The 18,394-nt window shown below is 44.0% G+C and overlaps 1 long non-coding RNA gene across 1 annotated transcript; it reads right to left on the reverse strand.

The window, feature by feature from the left end:
- Positions 1-285: 285 nt before the first annotated feature.
- On the reverse strand, positions 286-7,541 carry LOC116454014. Its single transcript, XR_004243987.1, has 3 exons — positions 7,503-7,541; positions 5,473-5,661; positions 286-2,532 (listed from the first exon to the last, which is right to left on the reverse strand). It is a non-coding gene; the product is annotated as an uncharacterized LOC116454014 (long non-coding RNA).
- Between the last annotated feature and the right edge of the window lie 10,853 nt (positions 7,542-18,394).

Genomic DNA, 18,394 nt, shown 5'->3' on the forward strand with positions numbered 1-18,394 from the left:
GGGGTTTTTTTTCCCCAAGTGTAAATATTTTAATTTCAGGGCTTAAAGTTAGTTGCAGGTACGCTCCTACAGATATTTGGAATATTTCATGTTTAAGCCACGGCTATAATAAAATTTCTTCTTCATTCTGCTACACAGCATTTGATACTGAGACACAGCAGCTATAGGAAACAGCAGCTAAAGAACAAGAATATATTAAAGACCCAGAGTGCTTTCAATAAACTTGTGCTGCAATGAACAAATTAACTGTTAAGGGAAAAAGACAATATTGTCCTCGAGGGAATGTGCTGACATAGAGATAACACTGAGTAGTTCAGTAGTTTTTTGATTTGGGAGAAACTCTTAAATATGAGCTTGGCTCAGTAACATTCATGTTTGGTGTGTCAGAAGGAATAACACAAAAAAGTTACCCACTTAGAAAACAACAACAAAAAATCCAGCAAAGGAAAATGCATGCAGGAAAACCAGGAGAAAGCCTGAGCAGGGGGTTCTTGCTGGTGCTTGCCTCAGCTGTAGTTAGTGCATGAGGGCAGAGCTGTTCGCAGTGGTCGACCAGGTGTGCCCCGTCCATCCTGGATGGGGCATGCAGCAAGGGGAAGCCTCAGTCACCTTCAGTTTTACTGCTTGCTTTAGAATACCGAACATATTTCCTAGTGAAAGTGCCAGCCAGAGGAAAGAGAGCCCCTGCTACTCTCTGAAGGCACTCTCCAATGCAGGAGGAGTTACACTTGGGGCAGAACCAGGAGTTGGAGCTGTGCTTATTGTGCTAGCAGAAGCAAAAGCATTCAAGGATTGTTTCTTTCTTGTTCTTTATTTTTCTTTTTATTTATTTTTTGTTTATCATATGAAAGGTGTAACATTTGCAAGTTGTCATAGAGCACATCCTCGTGGTTTTGATTTCTGACTCTTTGGTATTATTATTTAAGACCTTAGAATTATTTGAGACCTTAGAATTCCTGGTAGATTGGGAATTTTTCCTCAGGTTTTAAGAAAAGTAGTATATAGATTTTTCAGTATGAGTTTCTGGGCACTAACAGTGTTGATGTTCCCTCTTCATAAGCCCCTGAAATTACTAATTTTAGAAGTATTGAACTCATTGGGACCAAAATGGTAGGTAGGGAGATGGTGGTAAGGGCTTTTGTCAGCACCAGCAGCAGTGCAGCCCTTGGCTCCCTTTGGTAGGTGGCTTAGTTGCGTAAATCTACAATTACTAAGTCCTTTAGTTGAAGAACAATTTTGGATCCATGGATTCTGGGGTTTTGTCTTCATGATTTACAGTTGTTTATGTTGGATTGAGGCATGATGAAGGGTATTTGTGCTGCATGTGCCGTGTCTCACATGCTGGGCCAGCAGGGTGGCTTCTGGGGAATCCCTGGCTTGCACAGCCTGTGGCTCTTCTGGCTTGGGGAGTAGAGAAGAGGCTTCATTTGCAGGGTCTGTTTAGCATTGTCCATGAATACAAAATCCAGTCCTTAAACAGACAAGAAGAGAAAGGGAGAAAAGAAGGAAATAAAAGGGCAAGCAGCTCACATTTTTCCTGCACCATTTTCTGGTATTCTTTTTTGGTTTTTTTCCAAAGCCCATAACTTGAGGTCATTTTGGGATTAATTGAAGCTAATGTCTTCACTTCAAAGCAGCACAAGATCAAGCCAAATGTACAGGCATAGCAATTAAAGACTTGGCAAGGTAATATGGATTGGCTTCTACAGCAGCAGCTTTCTCCCTGTGCTGTTCCACTTGTTCAGGCCTTTGATGTGCTTCAGAGCACAACTAGCTCGGCCTGTGCTTAAACAAAGGAGCATTTTAGCACTTGATTCTGCAGAGAGTGACTGTTGTGCTATAGTTAATACTTTTAACTGTCTGTAAAATTGGAGAGATTATGAATCTGTACTATGACTGGCTACAGGAGAATTCTGTGGATAATGAAGAAGATTGCAGGGGGCAAATTGAAAGACTTCTCTTTTATATTGTATAGCATCAGTATTCCTTTAGAGCTAACAAAGATGAGGCCAATTTAGTATAAATCTTCAAAGCAACATGTGTGAATTTATCTGTCCAGTGCTCATTACAGTTAATGGGAATCATGTGGCTGGAACTTTGCAAGTGCTTTGAAAGTGCTCCTTTTATGGTTACATTATAGACCCCCATGTTAGCTGTTTTGCTATTATTTTTATATTGCTCCATTTGTTTTCTTGACATTGAAAAAATCAAAACACTAAACTAATTAAAAACTGCATCACCCCCTCCAGTGCTGAAATAGAGCAAAATACCCATTTTCTAAAGTAAATAAAATATTACTTATATGTAAATCAACTTGAGATACAACACGAATCTCTCCTGGTTTAAATCCCAGTGGTACAAATCCTGATGCTTGTTGCATGCTAATTAAGGTGAGCTTAACTGGAAAGTCAAAATGTTGGTCCCCACATCCATGTTTCAGTTTTGATCTCACTGTGCTGTTAGTCACCATGTGTGCTACATCAACTGCATTTCTTCTCAGATATCCTAAAGGGGATATCATCTTTAGGGAATCTGTAGGGAAGAAGAAAGACATAATGAAAACAAGAAGTTGTAAGGTAGGTAATGAGCATAAAAGTGCACCTACACAGATGAAAGAGTAAATTGATGGAAGTTTGGTCTTAATTTTTTGGTTGTTATCCTATAAAAAGATATGAATAGGCCTATATTTTATTATGGAAAGGAGGATTCCACCCCCTCCCCCCATTTGAAAATGGGATAAATTAGAGAAAATTTTATAAAATCATTTGAAGCACATAAATCATAAAAGGCTTTCAGTCTGGCATGAGGTGAAATACTCTGGGCTTTAGGTGAAGAAGGTGCCTTGGTTTAGGCCAGCAAGGAGATGGTCAGTTGTCTGTGCCCAGTGAGTGGGCTGAATGTGATGGTAAGTGCCTTTGTTTTCTCCCACAGCCTTGTTTGGTAGGAGCTATGAGAAAAATACCCTACAAATCCTTCTTCTTGACAACAAAACACCCTTCTGAGTTTCTTCCGGTGGAGCTGTGAGTGGTAGGCATTGTGTTTTGGTTTCTTTTTGATAAAAAATGTGAGTCAGGACTTACATTCCTTCCTTGCATTCAACCCAGGCTTAACTCAGGTTGTGTAGGAGTCTGGGTTTTAATTTTTGCATTGGGTTTGTGTGACATGGTTTTGGTAGTGGGGGGCTACAGGGATGACTTTCTCTGAGAAGCTGCTGGAAGCTTCCCTCATGTTCAGCAGAGCCAACTCCTGCCAGCTCCAGGATGGACCTGCCACAAGGGAGCAGAGACCAACCTGCAGCCCCTGGAGGACCCCACACTGGAACTGGGGCAGAGTGTGAGGAATCCTCCCACTTAGGTGGAGGTTGCAGCAGAGACAATGTGTGATGAACTGACCACAGCCCCCATTCCCCATCCCCCTGTGCCACTGAGAGGAGGAGGGAGAGAAAATTGGGACTAAAGTTAAGCCTGGGAAGAAGGGAGAGATGGGCTGACAGTGTTGTAAGGTTGGGTTTTACTTCTCATTGTCCTATTATAATTTGATTTGTAATTTTGTAAAAATTTCCCCATGTCAAGTCTATTTCCCCATGATGGTAGTGGGTGAGTGATCTCTACTTCTTATCCCCACTGATCAGCCTTTTATTTTATCTTGAGATTGTTTACTGTAAGTGATAGTGCAGATCAGGGTATTCTTTTCCTTTGGTTCATTTCTGAACCTTTAAGTGCAGGTGGTTGGAGAGAAATGCCTGATACTGTCAGGGCCAGCAAACTGGGAAGCTTCTGTCCCAGTGTCCCCAGTAAAGACACAGTGTTCAGTCATCTTTGTGGCAGGTCTAGCAAATGACCAAATGCAGCATCGGACTGTGGCCTCAGGCCACCTCATCTCAGTTGGCAATGCCTCTTGCAGGACAGAGCTCTCTGCTATCCATGTTATTCTTGGCGTCAAGGCATTTTTGTTTGCTTTGTTTTGTTTTCCCTTAGTCTGAAGCAAGTTGTAGGCCGTGATGTAGGAATGAGCCTTGCAAGAGACCCAAAGTGGGAGAATGTTTGCCCCACTGTACAAAAACCTAGAGGATTCATGCAGGCTCTAATCCCCACTGCACAGAAGGATCCATGCTTTTGAGGCTCTCCAGAGGGGCAGGAAAAGAGCAGAGCTGTTTTTTTCAGACTGTTACTTTTTCTTTCATATGACAGTTCTTTATAAGAAAGCACATTTTGACCAGTGAGCAAAATCCCCAACATTTTTCAACAGAAGGTAAAGAGGAAAGGAGAAGGTGGGAAGAGCTCCACACTGGGATGGCCAGTATGTAAGGTTCAGTGGTTTGCTGGGAGCTTGTGTCTTTGACTTGCTGATTAAACTGCTGTGGCAGTAGCAGGAAGCTCTTGCAGGGTGTGGTGAGTATGGTAAGGGGATGCTTGTTCAGAGTGGTCACTGTGGAGGGAAGGAAAACATTGTGAAGCCCTGAGTGTGCACTGCTGAGCAGGTGTGGGCTGCAGGGACATGCTGCCAGAATAAAGGCTGGCACCAAGCTCTACCCTAGGAAACCTGCTTTGGGGTACCAGCTTTCCATTTGCTGTTGCCAGAGAAAGGTAGATGAGAGAAATGGACTATAACAGCAAAAAAATCTGATTTATTTAAAAAATATAATACTGGGGAATTGCCATTATTAAATAGACTTACCACTTTTGCTTGAAGGTAAAAATGTGACATATGAGAGAGGAGGGACACTGCAAGGAAAAGGCAAACTAAACACAGTGCTGCAGTCACTGGGCTCAGTGTTTTGCCTGCAGTTACAAACTGTAGTAGCAGCCTGGGTGTAATGGGGCTGGTTCTATATTGTGATTAAACACCGAGGTGTTGGCTGGCAAGAGCAAGTTGCCTTAGCCTACACAATAGTCAGCATTTTACTAGGAGGAGTGAGAAACAAATCCCTTTGGAAAGAGTCATTGGATCTCTCTTCCCTTGGAAAAATGACAAGAAAATGCTGTCCAGACTGTCAGATATGCTCTTTAGGTTTTGCAGCCGATGTGGTGGTCTGATCCAAAACCTGTACAAAGTCTATTACTCCTGGTGGATTTCAGTTTACTGTGGTTACCTGACTAGTGAGGAAGCCTCTATGTCTGGAGGAGAATCCTGTGGCTGAAGGAAATGACTGGTCTGAAGCATAAAGAGAAGAGCTGAATAGGGATCTTCTAGAGGTCAGTAAAGAATCTTTGTAGAAAGATCAGATCAGAATGATAATGTGATAGTATTAAAAATTTCAGGTGGAAAGAGTATTAAACCATGCAGCGAGCCCATCTTTCCAATATTAATGTTGGACATAGTGCCTCTTTAACTTAAAATTAATCTTTCTTGGGTAAAGCAATATTACAACAATATATAAATCTTAGACTCTGGTCTGCATACATTTAATCACAATTTATGTATGTGGGCAGTTCACAAAGACAATGGTGTAAGTTAAATCTAAGGACATACCACCTGTGGGAGGAGAAGAGTTTGAAGTAACATTTCTGCTGCTGTCCAAGACAAGGCATTTCTGCATCATGGTCCATAGAACTGGGCTGGAGTCCAGTTCATGAATTGATCCAGGATTGAAGTGATGGCTCAGTTTGTGTAGGGCTATGCCTGAGATCCAGAAGGACTCTGTGGTGGGACTGATACAGCCTTAGGAGAGTAAAAAGAAGACTGAAGAATTTTCATGCATTCCTATGGTTACCTTTAGTTTGAAGGTAACCAGTAAAGTGGTTTCAAATTAAAAAAAAATCCATTTTGCTACGATTTTTTTTTTTCCCCAGATGGCATTTCCACTCTTATAGTTCAATCCACAATATTCTTCGTGGACATATCTGGCACATTTGAGCTGTGCAGTGTACTCTGTAGTGTAGAAGGTTAAGCATATTTTTGGCCAAAATTTATGTTGACAGTGCTATTTTGAAGTAAGATTGTGATTGTAGATAATGTGTGCTACATACTGGATTTGTAAAGAGTGCATATGTGTAGCCAGGACCAAGTCAAAGCAAGACTCCCTCACACCTCTCAGATGCTGTGTGACACATGGAGCCATGGAGAAGGAGAGTTAATACGTGATCCACCTCATACCCCTCCTGAAAAAAATAGGCTCAATGATACATTTTAAATTTTTAAAATTTAATGTAATTACTGCTAGAGGTCTCTGCACTTTTATCAAAGCAAATTAAATGGCTAATGAACTCCCTTGACCCCTGTAGTTTTTGTGCCAGCATGTCCTGATTTTCAGGCTTGTTTTTGCTGACTTGCTGCCATCGGTACGTGGGAAGCACATGGTCACAGTGTGTTCTGTGACCCTGCGATCTGTCGTGTCACAGATTGTCGTGGTTTGACACTGGCCCAGCACCAGGCACCCACGAGAGCCGCTCGCTCACCCTCCCCTGCCACAGCTGGGCAGAGGAGGGAAAAGGAAAAAAAATAACGAACGCTTCATGAGCGAGATAAGGACCGAGAAAACCACTTCAAGGGTGAAACAGGCTCAACTTAAATCAGAGGAGGATAATGAGAAGTAAAATACGCCCTTGGAACACCTTCCCCCCGGCCCTTCCCTCCTTCCCCCGACAGCGCAGGGAGACAGGGCACGGGGGTCTGGTCAGTTCATCACCGAGACTTCCTTCTGCTGCTCCGGGAGAGGAGTCCTTCCCCTGTGAGGCCGCAGGGTCCCTCCCACGGGAGACAGTTCTCCGTGAACTTCTCCAGCGTGGGCCCGCTCTCAGGAGCAGCAGCCACAGGGCCCTGCTGCAGCGTGAGCCCCTCCCACGGGCACACAGCCCCCCAAAACTGCTGCAGCGTGAGCCCCTCCCACGGGCACACAGCCCCCCAAAACTGCTGCAGCGTGAGCCCCTCCCACGGGCACACAGCCCCCCAAAACTGCTGCAGCGTGAGCCCCTCCCACGGGCACACAGCCCCCCAAAACTGCTGCAGCGTGAGCCCCTCCCACGGGCACACAGCCCCCCAAAACTGCTGCAGCGTGAGCCCCTCCCACGGGCACACAGCCCCCCAAAACTGCTGCAGCGTGGGCCCCTCCCACGGGCACACAGCCCCCCAAAACTGCTGCAGCGTGAGCCCCTCCCACGGGCACACAGCCCCCCAAAACTGCTGCAGCGTGAGCCCCTCCCACGGGCACACAGCCCCCCAAAACTGCTGCAGCGTGAGCCCCTCCCACGGGCACACAGCCCCCCAAAACTGCTGCGCCGTGGGTCTCTCTTCCACGGGGTGCAGCCCTCCAAGGCCAGGCTGCTCCAGCCTGGGAGCGGGGCCCCCTCTCTCCACCAGGTCTCCCACTGGATCCCAGCCTCCTCCAGGCATCCCCCCGCTCTGGCACAAGCACCTCCCCCAGGGGCTGCGGGTGGATCTCTGCATCCCACGTAGACCCAGGGGCTGCAGGGCACAGCTGCTCCACCATGGGCTGCACCACGGCCTGCAGAGGAATCGGCTCCAGCGCCTGGAGCACCTCCTCCCCCTCCTTCTGCACTGACCTTGGTGTCTCCATGTTGTTGTTCCTCACATGTTCTCACCTCCTCTGCCTAGAATCCAAGATCTTGTGACTTTGTTTTGATATTCTTCTTAAATATGTCATCACAGAGATGTTACCAACCTCTCTCATTGGCCCAGTTCTGGCCAGCAGCATGTCCATCTTCAGAGCCATCAGCTCTGCTGGACATGCACCTGCTTCCAGCAGCTTCCTCACAGCTTTGTGGCCCCCCTGCTACCCAAAACCAGGCTGTGCCAAACCAGTACACAGATGTTAAGAAACTGCTTATAAAAACACAGTTCAGATTCTGACTCTGATTCACTGTCTGGATATGTCAACAGAATGAAAAAAGTTAGGAGAAATCAAATCTGCTCCAAATTGAGATAAGAATATTGTACTAACAGACACTTTGCTTTTTTTAAAAAATTTAAAGCTAAAGGCAAATTACTATTTTCCATGGAAAGCCCCTGTCTCTCATATCTTACTTGTAATAATGTCGTAGTCTTGATATTCAGTTTATCATAAGGGATGTTGAGAAGAATTTTGTTGTGACTTCGTCTTCAAGCAAACCAAAAAAAAGACATCCAGCTTGAAAAGGATCACTGTGGTTACCTGGTTTAAAGACAATTATTAATAAAGGGGACAAAACTGAAAATGAGCGAAGCAGTAGCTGCAAAAGCACTGAAAAGGTTAGACTAATATTTTTCATCAAAACTTGAACTTCATGTTTTGTTCATTAAATATCTGTTTTAAGGATGCCAACTCAAAGGGCATAGCTAGGAGAAACCAAACTTAACAAGAAGTTTTAAAATATTTTAAAAACACTTTAAAAAGGACAGCATTCATGTTTTGAATTCCTGGGCTAAGTGGTCCAGATGGAGTCCAGTTAAGGTTTAGAGTGGGAGGTTTTCTCCCTTTAATATTTTGATAAGAGATAATTGGTTTTAAAATGGTTGCACTGTGCCTCTTAAATCACATATGTTCTGATTTTGCTTCCCTGTTCTTTTTCATGGTGCATTATATATTCGCATGGGACCAGAATCTTAGAAGCAAGGAATCTGAGCTGGAACTTGATTTGAAACTTAAGCTTAAATATTTTAATTGAAGTCAGCTAACATACAGCTTCCAATCCCTTCTAAATTTCCAATTTCCAAATTTCCTTCCAAAAATCTGTCCATCAACTCAGGTTCAACTCACTACACCAGGGCAGAATGTTGGCTTTTCAAAAATCATAAATATGCTCACAGATTCTAAATTTGAGAGAACTCCATACACTGGTAGTATGGTTTGTGGTGACAGCTACTGGCCTACACAAAGCCCCTATTCTCATCCGCATAGAATGTATTCTGGTTATTTTTTTTTCTGGGGTGATTTTTATTTTGAGTTCAAAGGAAGTAGAGCAAAGCTGGCTGGTGGCCTCCATTTATGCAAAGAGGGCTTTTTAGCTTTGAAAAAATATGGATAAACTAAATATCATAGCTTAGGCTTTCATATTAGGTTACTTTATTACTTAAAATAGATGTTTTTGAAGTAAAATAAAAAGATATTATATACCAAAGGTTACAGAAACATGTTCTTTAAAAATTAAATTAGAAATGACATTTCTTCCAATATTGATTTAGCTGAGAGTTAAGTTATAAAAGGAGTCAATCATACTAATGCTGACAGTTTCAGACCACTTGTTTCTAGAATTAGACTGAGCAAAAATATTACTCCAAACCCACATTTGATTAATAAATTCCTGTGATGTCAAGATTTAAAGATGAACATATCACAGGTTCAGTCTTGTTGCCAGGTTTCTGACACCAGAGGACTCTGAAGGGCTATTGGGAAGCTGGAATGTTTATTGGCATTAAAAACGAGCACATCAAGCCTGCTGTACCCTTTGCTGCAGGCTTTCTGCAGTGCATCACAAATGCTTCCTACTAGTGCTGGTATTTCTGTCAACTAACCTGCCCCCATGTATCCAGGAACCTTCAGGTTCGGATGACCATGCTCTGCAAAGAGAAATCAGGAAGCACTTTCCCCGATTTTAGACTTTTTCAGGGAAGAATGATTGCTGAATACTGTGGATTTTTATTACTTTACGTAACCGTATTTACTTGGTATTTTGATCTTGCAAAGTCAGCCCCAAACACACAGGGAGTGGAACAGGGTGAGCAGCAGGTCTTCTCTTGCTCACCTCAGAACCACAGAATATGCTGGGTTGGAAGGGACCCACAAGGATCATTGAGTCCAACTCCTGGCCCAGCACAGCACCATCCCCAAGAGTCACACCATGTACCTGAAAGTGTTGTCCAAACACTCCTGGAGCTCTGCCAGCCTTGGTGCTGCAACCACTGCCCTGGGGAGCCTGTTCCAGTACCCAACCACCCTCTGGGGGAAGAACCTGTTTCTAATATCCAACCTAAACCTGGCCTGACACAGCTTCAGGCCATTCCCTTGGGTCCTGTCCCTGGTCACACAGGGCAGAGATCAGTGTCTGCCCCTCCTCGTCCCCTCACGAGGGAGTTGCAGACTGCAATGAGTCTCCCCTCAGTCTCCTCTCCTCCAGCTGAACAGACCAAGTGCCCTCAGCAGCTCCTCACATGGCTTCCCCTCAAGGCCCTTCACTGTCCTCATGGCCTCCTTTGGACGCTCTCTTTTTTACACTGTGGTGCCCAAACTGCCCCAGCACTGGAGGTGAGGCCGCCCCAGCCCAGAGCAGAGCAGGACAATCCCCTCCCTGGCCCGACTGGCGCTGCTGGGCCTGGTGCCCCCAGGACAGGGATGTCCCTCCTGGCTCCAGGGCACTGCTGGCTCAGATCCTACTGGCCCTCAAGCAGGACCCCCAGGTCCCTTTCTGTGGTGCTGCTTTCCAGCATCTCCTTCCCCAGTCTGTACGACATCCAGGGTTGCCCCATCCCAGGTGCAGAATCCAGCACTTTGCGTTGTTGAACTTCATGTGGTTGATTAACTCATATTGATTAGGTTGGCTGCAAGAGATGCATAGGACCAGAGAAAGCTTTGGCAACCCTTTTGGGGCAGAGGAGTCCTTCAGGGCTGTAATTAAAAAAAGCTATCTAACCTGGGAGCAGAAATCTTCATATTCAATGGGACTTGAGCTCCCTACATTGTTCAGTTTTTTGAGAATTTCCCCATCTCCCGTTTTTGCAGATACCCATAGGAGAAGTGTCATAGTGTTGCTGTAGGTTGGATCAGCATAGCGGAGGATAATCTTGTTAGTGTTTCCATTTGCAAGATGGTAGTAGAAGCTCTTCTAGCTGATACAAGGATGTAAGACATTGAAGGGCTGGAGTGTGTCCAGAGAAGGGAAGGGAGCTGGGGAGAGGTCTGGAGCGCAAGTCTGATGAGGGGCTGCTGAGGGAGCTGGGAAAGGGGCTCAGCCTGGAGAAAAGGGGAGGCTCAGAGGGGACCTTTTTGCTCTGCACAACTCCCTGGCAGGAGGGGGCAGCTGCGGGGTGGAGCTCTGCTCTCTGGGAACAAGTGATAGATATTAGAGGAAATGGCCTGAAGTTGCACCAGGGGAGGTTTTGATTGGATGTTAGGGAAAATTTCTTCACTGAGAGAGTTGTCCAGCCCTGGCACAGACTGCCCAGGACAGTGGTGGAGTCAGTGTCCCTGGAAGTTTTAAAAAATCACGTAGATGTGGCCCTTGGGGCATGGGTTACTGGTTGGACTCAATGATCTTAAAGGCCTTTTCCAACCTAAACAACTCTATGATACTATGATTCTGTATACAGAATATAGGCAGGTATTCTGTATATTCTATATACAGAGTAGGATTAGAACCTGTTAGACCCTGAGGTCTTGGGAGTCAAAGGAGCCCCAAAAATAAACCCATAAATGACCAAAATCTTTAGTATGGTTTCTCCCCAGTGGTTGCTGTCAGAGTTAATTCTAAAACTGATCTGTAATCCCAGCTCTTGAAGTTTGTTCAGTAACTGTGTTTTATAGCTTAATCTCTACAGCTTGATTATTTAATGAAGATTTTTCATCTAGTGTACTGAAGATTACTCTGCTTGAAAATGGCTAAGAACTGCAGAGAGCTATCTTTCCATTTATAAGTATATACTAAATATTTCCTGCATACTCTCTGTGCTTTCTGCTATGGCAGGATTTTGGGGTTTCTGTGATCACCTCTGCAGTAGCCAAGAACCATCTTTTAGCCTCACACTGTGCAGACCTTGGAGGAAGTGGTCCTTGTCCCAAAGAGTTTAAACTCTCTGAAAAATTGCGCTGAAAGAGAAAAGTGATGTTAATTTCAAGGTCCATTAGAAGCAAAAGGACTGATATTTATATCCATCCTCTGTGCAGTAGTTTGGACCCTTTGGTATTTTGTTTTAGTGTGGTGCTTAAATATTGGAATGAAGAGTGCTTTTGAGGTCAAAGAGAAAATGGGGAATGCGGTCTTCTTAAATAAATGTTGACAGAAATCCCACATGAAACTCTTAAAAAAAAAAGTTCTATTGTTGTAGTGCCAACAGTGCACTCGAGGGGTGCCTCTCCCTCCTCTGGCCACTTTATGATCAAAATGTGTAGCTCCTGGCAACCCAATTATGCTGATGGACACCTTACGTGGTTCTTCCTGCTGCTGCCCCAAGCACGAGCATGGATGGAGCAGAGGAGAAGAAGGGTCTGGTCCGAAGGGAGTGATGGGGCAGGTGGTGCAGCTGTTGATGCCATTGAACAGGCAGCCTGAAGGAGAAGTGCTGCCTCTTGGATAACTCCACTCTGAGAGCTTGTCCAGCACAGAGCTGGGTGCTCTGCTGTGGCTCTGGGTCTGGGGTGCTGGATCCGCCTCTGCGGTGTCCCAGAGCTGCTGCTTTAACGCTTCTGACAGTGCAGGGTTGGAGGTCCTGACAACACAGTTAATTGCTCAGAGGATGTTTGTTTCTGTAATGTTTGTCTCCATCAGCTTGGTTTCCATTTGGTTTATGTTTCATGCAGTTTCGATTCCCGTTCTAGCAGTTTTCCAAATTATGTCAGGAGTGAGCTAACAAGGAATGTTTAAGAACAGTGATAAGATGGTTTCTGCTACTTTGTGCTGTTTAGAAAAGTAGCTGTGCAATGAGGAATAGAACTGTTCCTGATGAGAGTGTATTAGTTTAAATACAAACATTTCACATGTCTGTGAATGTAATCCAAATGAATGGGGTTTTGCACCAGGACCATCCAACCTCTGTTCTTAACTGTTGGAATCATGATGCCTCTTGGATAGCTAGGCTGCTGTGTCTAGCAGAGCATGTAGAAACAGAGGATTTGGTTCCAGTGAAACTAGTATTTAACAAAGCTGAAAGTTAATCTGATCATTCTTGTAGTCAGCATTCATGTAAATAATTTGGACAACTTTGTGCAAGGCATGTTCTTTAGTCTGCATTTACCCAGTGCCTACCCCAACATAATCCTGATCCATACCTGCCATCTCCTGCGTTAGTCCCTGACAGTGTTTAATCCTAGTGATGGGCCTGATACATTTCATAAGTGTACAAGGCAGACCAAGCATTTAGAGCTGTTCCAGTGAACATCTGTGCTGGCAGAGTTGTATCAGCTAACAGTAAATGAGGTGTTCCCCTGGCAAAATGCAGGTACTTGTTGAAACTGCACTGTGGAGAACAACAAACCAGCCAAGTAAAACAAATGCAGGGAAAAGAAACAGTAGTTCATGCTGTAGTGAAGATGTATCATACAGGTGTATACAAACTTAATCAGTGTTTCAAAATAATAGGCTTGAATAAATCTTTTTCTTTCTTACATAGAAAAATGATGATGCAACTATATAAATTCAGTCTTTTCCAATATAAGGGGGTTTATAAATAAAAACATATTTAACCATAAAGTGATTTGCAACAGTGAGTGGTTAGGGCAATTTCCCTTTTGTGTCATAAGAAAGCAAAGACACAAAGAAATACACACACTGATTGGGAGTTTGTTCTGTCATTCTGCAAGACATGAGCATGGCCATCACGGGGGTTTCTCTTCTGGAGTCCCACTCCATGAGCAATCACTCCACAAAAGCCCATTTTGATTTTGGTAGGGCCAAGGCTCCGACAAGATATTGACAGGCTTGTGGCAATGCTGTCTGGGCCCTGCGGGGTGCAGTTTGAGGTAAAATCAGAGCCAGCTCCCTCACTGGCTCTTAAAACCTCTTGCAGCACTGACTGTCTAAGTGGGCAGTGTCTGCTCTCATCCCCTCTGCCACCCTGAGCAGTGAGGCCCTGGCATGGCAGCCCCTGATCATGGAATTGTTAGGTGTGTGAGGCCACAGGAGTGGCCCCAAGGAGTGCTCTGAGGCTCTGAGGCAGTAGCCCACCCCGGGGGAGGAAATGGAGCTGAGGCCAGCAGGGTGGAGGGTTTTGATGGTTACATGTGGTTCAGGTCCATGTTTTGGAAAGGTCCCCCCCTTGTTTTATTTCCAATCTCTTGTCTGCTCAGTTATGAAATGGGATAGTGACGTGATGCTTACCTCACCCAGAAAATGTTTTTGGTTTTGTAGATGAAAAGCCTTTTATACAATTGATGTATTAAATTTTTTTCTGGGAAATCCTAACTAAACCACGAAATTTCACTTCTTTGTTGTAAGCCTCAATGTCTTGTGCGTTGCTCAACAGGATTCCCCTTGTTCCCCATGTAAAATAAGCATAATTTAAAATCACTTTGTCCTTCTGAATTTTAGAGTTACATCTCACCATAGCAGTGTCATTGCAGCTGTGATTCAGAGATGTGTTTAAAGATGTAAGAATGGCAAGTTTTGCATTTACACTTAGCTCTCAAATTTTGCAGTATATAGACAAACAGAGATGGTAGCTGTGTTTTCTGAGGAAGATGAGCTATAGAATTATTTTAAAGAAAATAATGTTAATAAATTCTACTTTATTTTTTTAAAAATTATTTGGAAAATAGTATATATGGTGGATCTAATATGCCAATAGAGAAATTTATATTCCTCTCTTTTTCTCTCTGTATTTTAACCTGTCTGAGGATATTCTGTGACACAGCCATAATGGCACCAGACATTATACTCCTGTGTTAATAATGTGTGGATTAAAGCATCCCCCAGCAAACTCTTAATGTGATGGATTTTATCAGTGCTGTGTGGTAAAAGGGTCCCCACATGGGCCTGAACACAGTAGACCAGAGCAGTTTGGGAAGTCTCTTGTTGTCAATGACCTGGTGATTTTCTGGACACCTCTGGAGGAAAGGTGGAGGGGGAGGCAGAGGTGGGCTGTGAACAGCAGCTTGAAGCTGCTCTGTCCAAGGTTAGGGCTACTGTTAGAGATGGAAATCTGTCAAGAAAAGGGTGCCTGGGATGAACCAAACAGTGGAGCATGAGGAGCTCCAGGGGAGGTTGAATGTGCTCATCAGATTGCCAGGGAGATCAAAATACTTAGAATCCTCTTGACGAAGAAAGCATAAGTCTCAACATTAAAAATAGATGCTTTTTATCTTGCATATGATACAAAATCTCTTGTGATATGGTATTTTTCTATTATACTTTAGCAGCTCTGAGGAGTCGTGGATTAGACCTGTATCACAACAGTAATTCACAGGAGGCTGTGTTTTGTCTTGCTATGACACCAGCTACTATTGTTTTTGATCTGCAGCCTCTGAAGAGGGATGGTGCATCTTCTGTGGGAGGTGTTGTGAGTGCAGATTAGTTAGACAAGTGCTGGAGTGAATGCATAAGTAGTGATTTTGCATAATGAGATATGTGAAATCCCAGTGGAGGTTGTTAAAACAGATAGACAGCCTGTGGTAAACAACAAGGAAGGTAGGCTTTGAAAACAGATGGCTTTGAAAACCTGGCAAATGACTGTTCCATACTTAAAAATCAGTTTTGTTAATGGAAAATATCTTATTTAAAAAAACCAAACCAAAACAAACAAACAAAACTGAAAATGCTTAGGCTGCATATTTTCACAAACCTGAATGTGTTAATAAAGTTCTGTGGGGAACCATACATCATCTGTCTTTCCTGCCACACGTGCGTGTGAGTGATGGGCTGCACAACTCGGAATGTTCTGCAGTGGTCCATCGGGCTTCCCGTGCAGCTGCTTCTACCTGGTGGGTATGTTGCTCTTCATTATCACTTGGACTCTCTCTCTGTGTGTACTTTTCATTGGGAATTTAATCTTGCGCTCAAAGGCTTAATTTGTCTTCAAAGACAGAGTCTGTGAGTGAAATGGGAATATAGAGGAATATTTCTGCTAGTTGGAAAGGGCACAGAAAAGCCCAATGCCATTTGAATTACTACATTGCTAAGGTTAGGGCTGGCCAGAAGATGAGATACTGTTTTGGAACTTTAAAATGTAGCTATTTTCCATGCCTTTTATGCCTCTGGCACAGGCAGTAGGAGGTGTGAGACTGGGACCAACCTTCTCTTGCCATGTCTGTTGTAGGCCCAGTGAGACACCACCACTCTTGCTGTCACCTGCCTGGGGATTGCACTCTGTGCTCTCCTGCAGGGGACCTGCAGCCCGAACTGGGACAGTATTAGCTCCAAACGGAACAGTTCCTGCAGTGTGCCAGAGGCGCAGCTCAGGGGCTCACTCACTGTGAAAGACCTTCCCCATGGCCTGAGCCTGAACATGAGACTATTTCAGTAAAATAATGGGTTTTTTTCTCTTCCAGTGCAACTCCTAAAAGCTTTCCTTGGTCAGTGTAAGTTACTCTACAGCCCGTGGGTGAATCAAATCACCTGTCATTTTCTTAGTTGTTTTGCTGGCTCCCTTAGAATAAGGGATGCCCAGAGCTCTGTGGACTTGATTGAAAGACAGTGCAAGTGGTCCAAATCCCCACTGGAAAGGACCTCAAATGCAAACAGGGGATTCCTCAGTCCCCAACTTCTGCTGGAAAAAAGGCAAGTTCCTGTGATTTGAGAATGATGGGTCATCCTGTGTTCTGAGAAAAATCAGGGACATGGGTTCTTGTCAGACACTTGCCCTTGCCCACTGAGGCTGCCTTGTCTGATCTTGTTTGTGCAGTGATAACTGTGACAGCAGAACTCCTGCTCCAGGGATGGCACTGTGTGCTGTTAAATCCTGGGGTCTGAGGGCAGAGAAGGACAGCTGCTGCCCTCTGCTCTGCTGCTTCCCAGCTCTTTAAAAACATGTTGAAAATGGTGTGGCACCTGGAAGATTGGCACAAACCACGTTTGGCATGTCTAGCACATGGCTTGTGCCAATCTCCAGGACAGAGAGCCAAGAGATGCTCTAATGGTGGGAAGTGTCCCTGTCCCCTTGGCCCTTTGGCTTGCAAGGCTATTGCTGGGGACAAGCTCACTGAGACTGGTGTTGGCAGCGGAGCTTGGAAGCATGGGCTCTGCTTGCATTTACATTGGATGGGAGAAAGAGCTCTTTAGAAAGTCAGGGAAGAAAATTTTAGCCAGTTCATCTTTCTCGTAAGTTAAACCAAGTGCTTGCTGAATAGCTCATTTCTCAAGGTACCAAGTACAGCTGTTGAAAATTTTTGCCATTATGTTGTTTTTAATCAAAGCCCGCTGATTATAGAACTGAATTTGTAGGCATGAGAAGGAAGTGGGTTTTCTGCAGCAATTTCCTTTCTTGATTAATTTCAATATGCTGTGTTTTAACATTTAAAAAATGACAATGTGGGCTTTGTTATTATTTAACATTGTTACCAACATTTAAAGCCAGAAGTGTTGGTTTTGCTTGCAATAAAAATGAAATAAAAAACCTGAATTTTTTTCCCTTGAGAATTTTTTGATTCCTTGTCAGGATTTTGACTTTAAGCTGTGTCTGCAGATGGAGATCACTGGGTGAGCAGCAGCTGAAAAGCTGAAAGGATAGGAAACTGGTTTTGCTTTCTGCTTGGAAAGAAACCTTTGCTACAGAGTGGCTGATCAGAGCTGAGAGTTTCTGCTGCTTCTGTGATGAGTTGTCTGGATTCTCTCCTGTTGGTGTTTGTACCAACCATTAAGGCATTTCTAGAGCTCTTCCAGGCCCTGGACCCCCCTCAACATAATGTTTAAAAGCTCTTCTGTTTTTTTCTTTTTTCCAAAGAGGTCTGCTCCTCATGCAGTAACACTGCCAAATACATTTTTCAAAAGCACTTCAGGTAATGCACTGAAAACTTTAAAATTTTGGTTATTTTTGTACCTAAATAACAGATGAGCTGCTTCAAAAAAATCTCACCCAAACTGTCTCAAGATGTGTTATTTTCTGTGCTGCAACAAGATTGCTACAAATGTCTGTCCCAGATCTATGCAGTTCTTACAGAATAATCGAGAAGGGACAGTGTCCTGTCATTCACAGGTTAACAGTCAGACATCCCTGAGCTGAAACATTCCTTTGATTTTTCAGGTGCAGGGTACCAGAATATTTCCTCTCTGACGCTTCACCAGCTCTGTGATGACGAAGACCAGGGTAGCATTTCCCAGCTCTGGGATTGCTGTTAGGAATATTTATTGCACACGGGGGCAGTAGCACACCACAGAGCTGCTCCGTGTGTGAACGCTGGCTGGGCTGATGGATGGCTGCGCGCCATACTTGGGGATATTTAGTGTTCCTTAGCTGGCGGTGGGTTTGACAGATATTGGCAAGAAATATTAACTTACGTCCAAGTTTGTCTTAACTAATAAGTGATGAGCAAAGAGAAGTTTGTATTTGCTGTCTTAGAACAATCCATGCATCTTTATCCTGCAAAGTTTTTTTTTTTCCCAGCTTTGACATGTGGCCCCTTTCATCTTTTTAAATGTTGCAGGTGCCACCAGAAGCCAAAAGTGAGAAGACTGCTCTTGAAAGCAACATAAAAGCATTCTTCTTGTGTTTGGAATCAGCACTTGTATTATATTGTCCTGTTTTGTCTATGCTCCTTTTTAAGCTCTTTTGAGTATATTTTCTGTGATAGTTAGTGGAAAAGTGCTCTACTTTTTTA

This window comes from Corvus moneduloides, chromosome 20 (assembly GCF_009650955.1).
Source record: "Corvus moneduloides isolate bCorMon1 chromosome 20, bCorMon1.pri, whole genome shotgun sequence".
Lineage (NCBI taxonomy): Eukaryota > Metazoa > Chordata > Aves > Passeriformes > Corvidae > Corvus > Corvus moneduloides.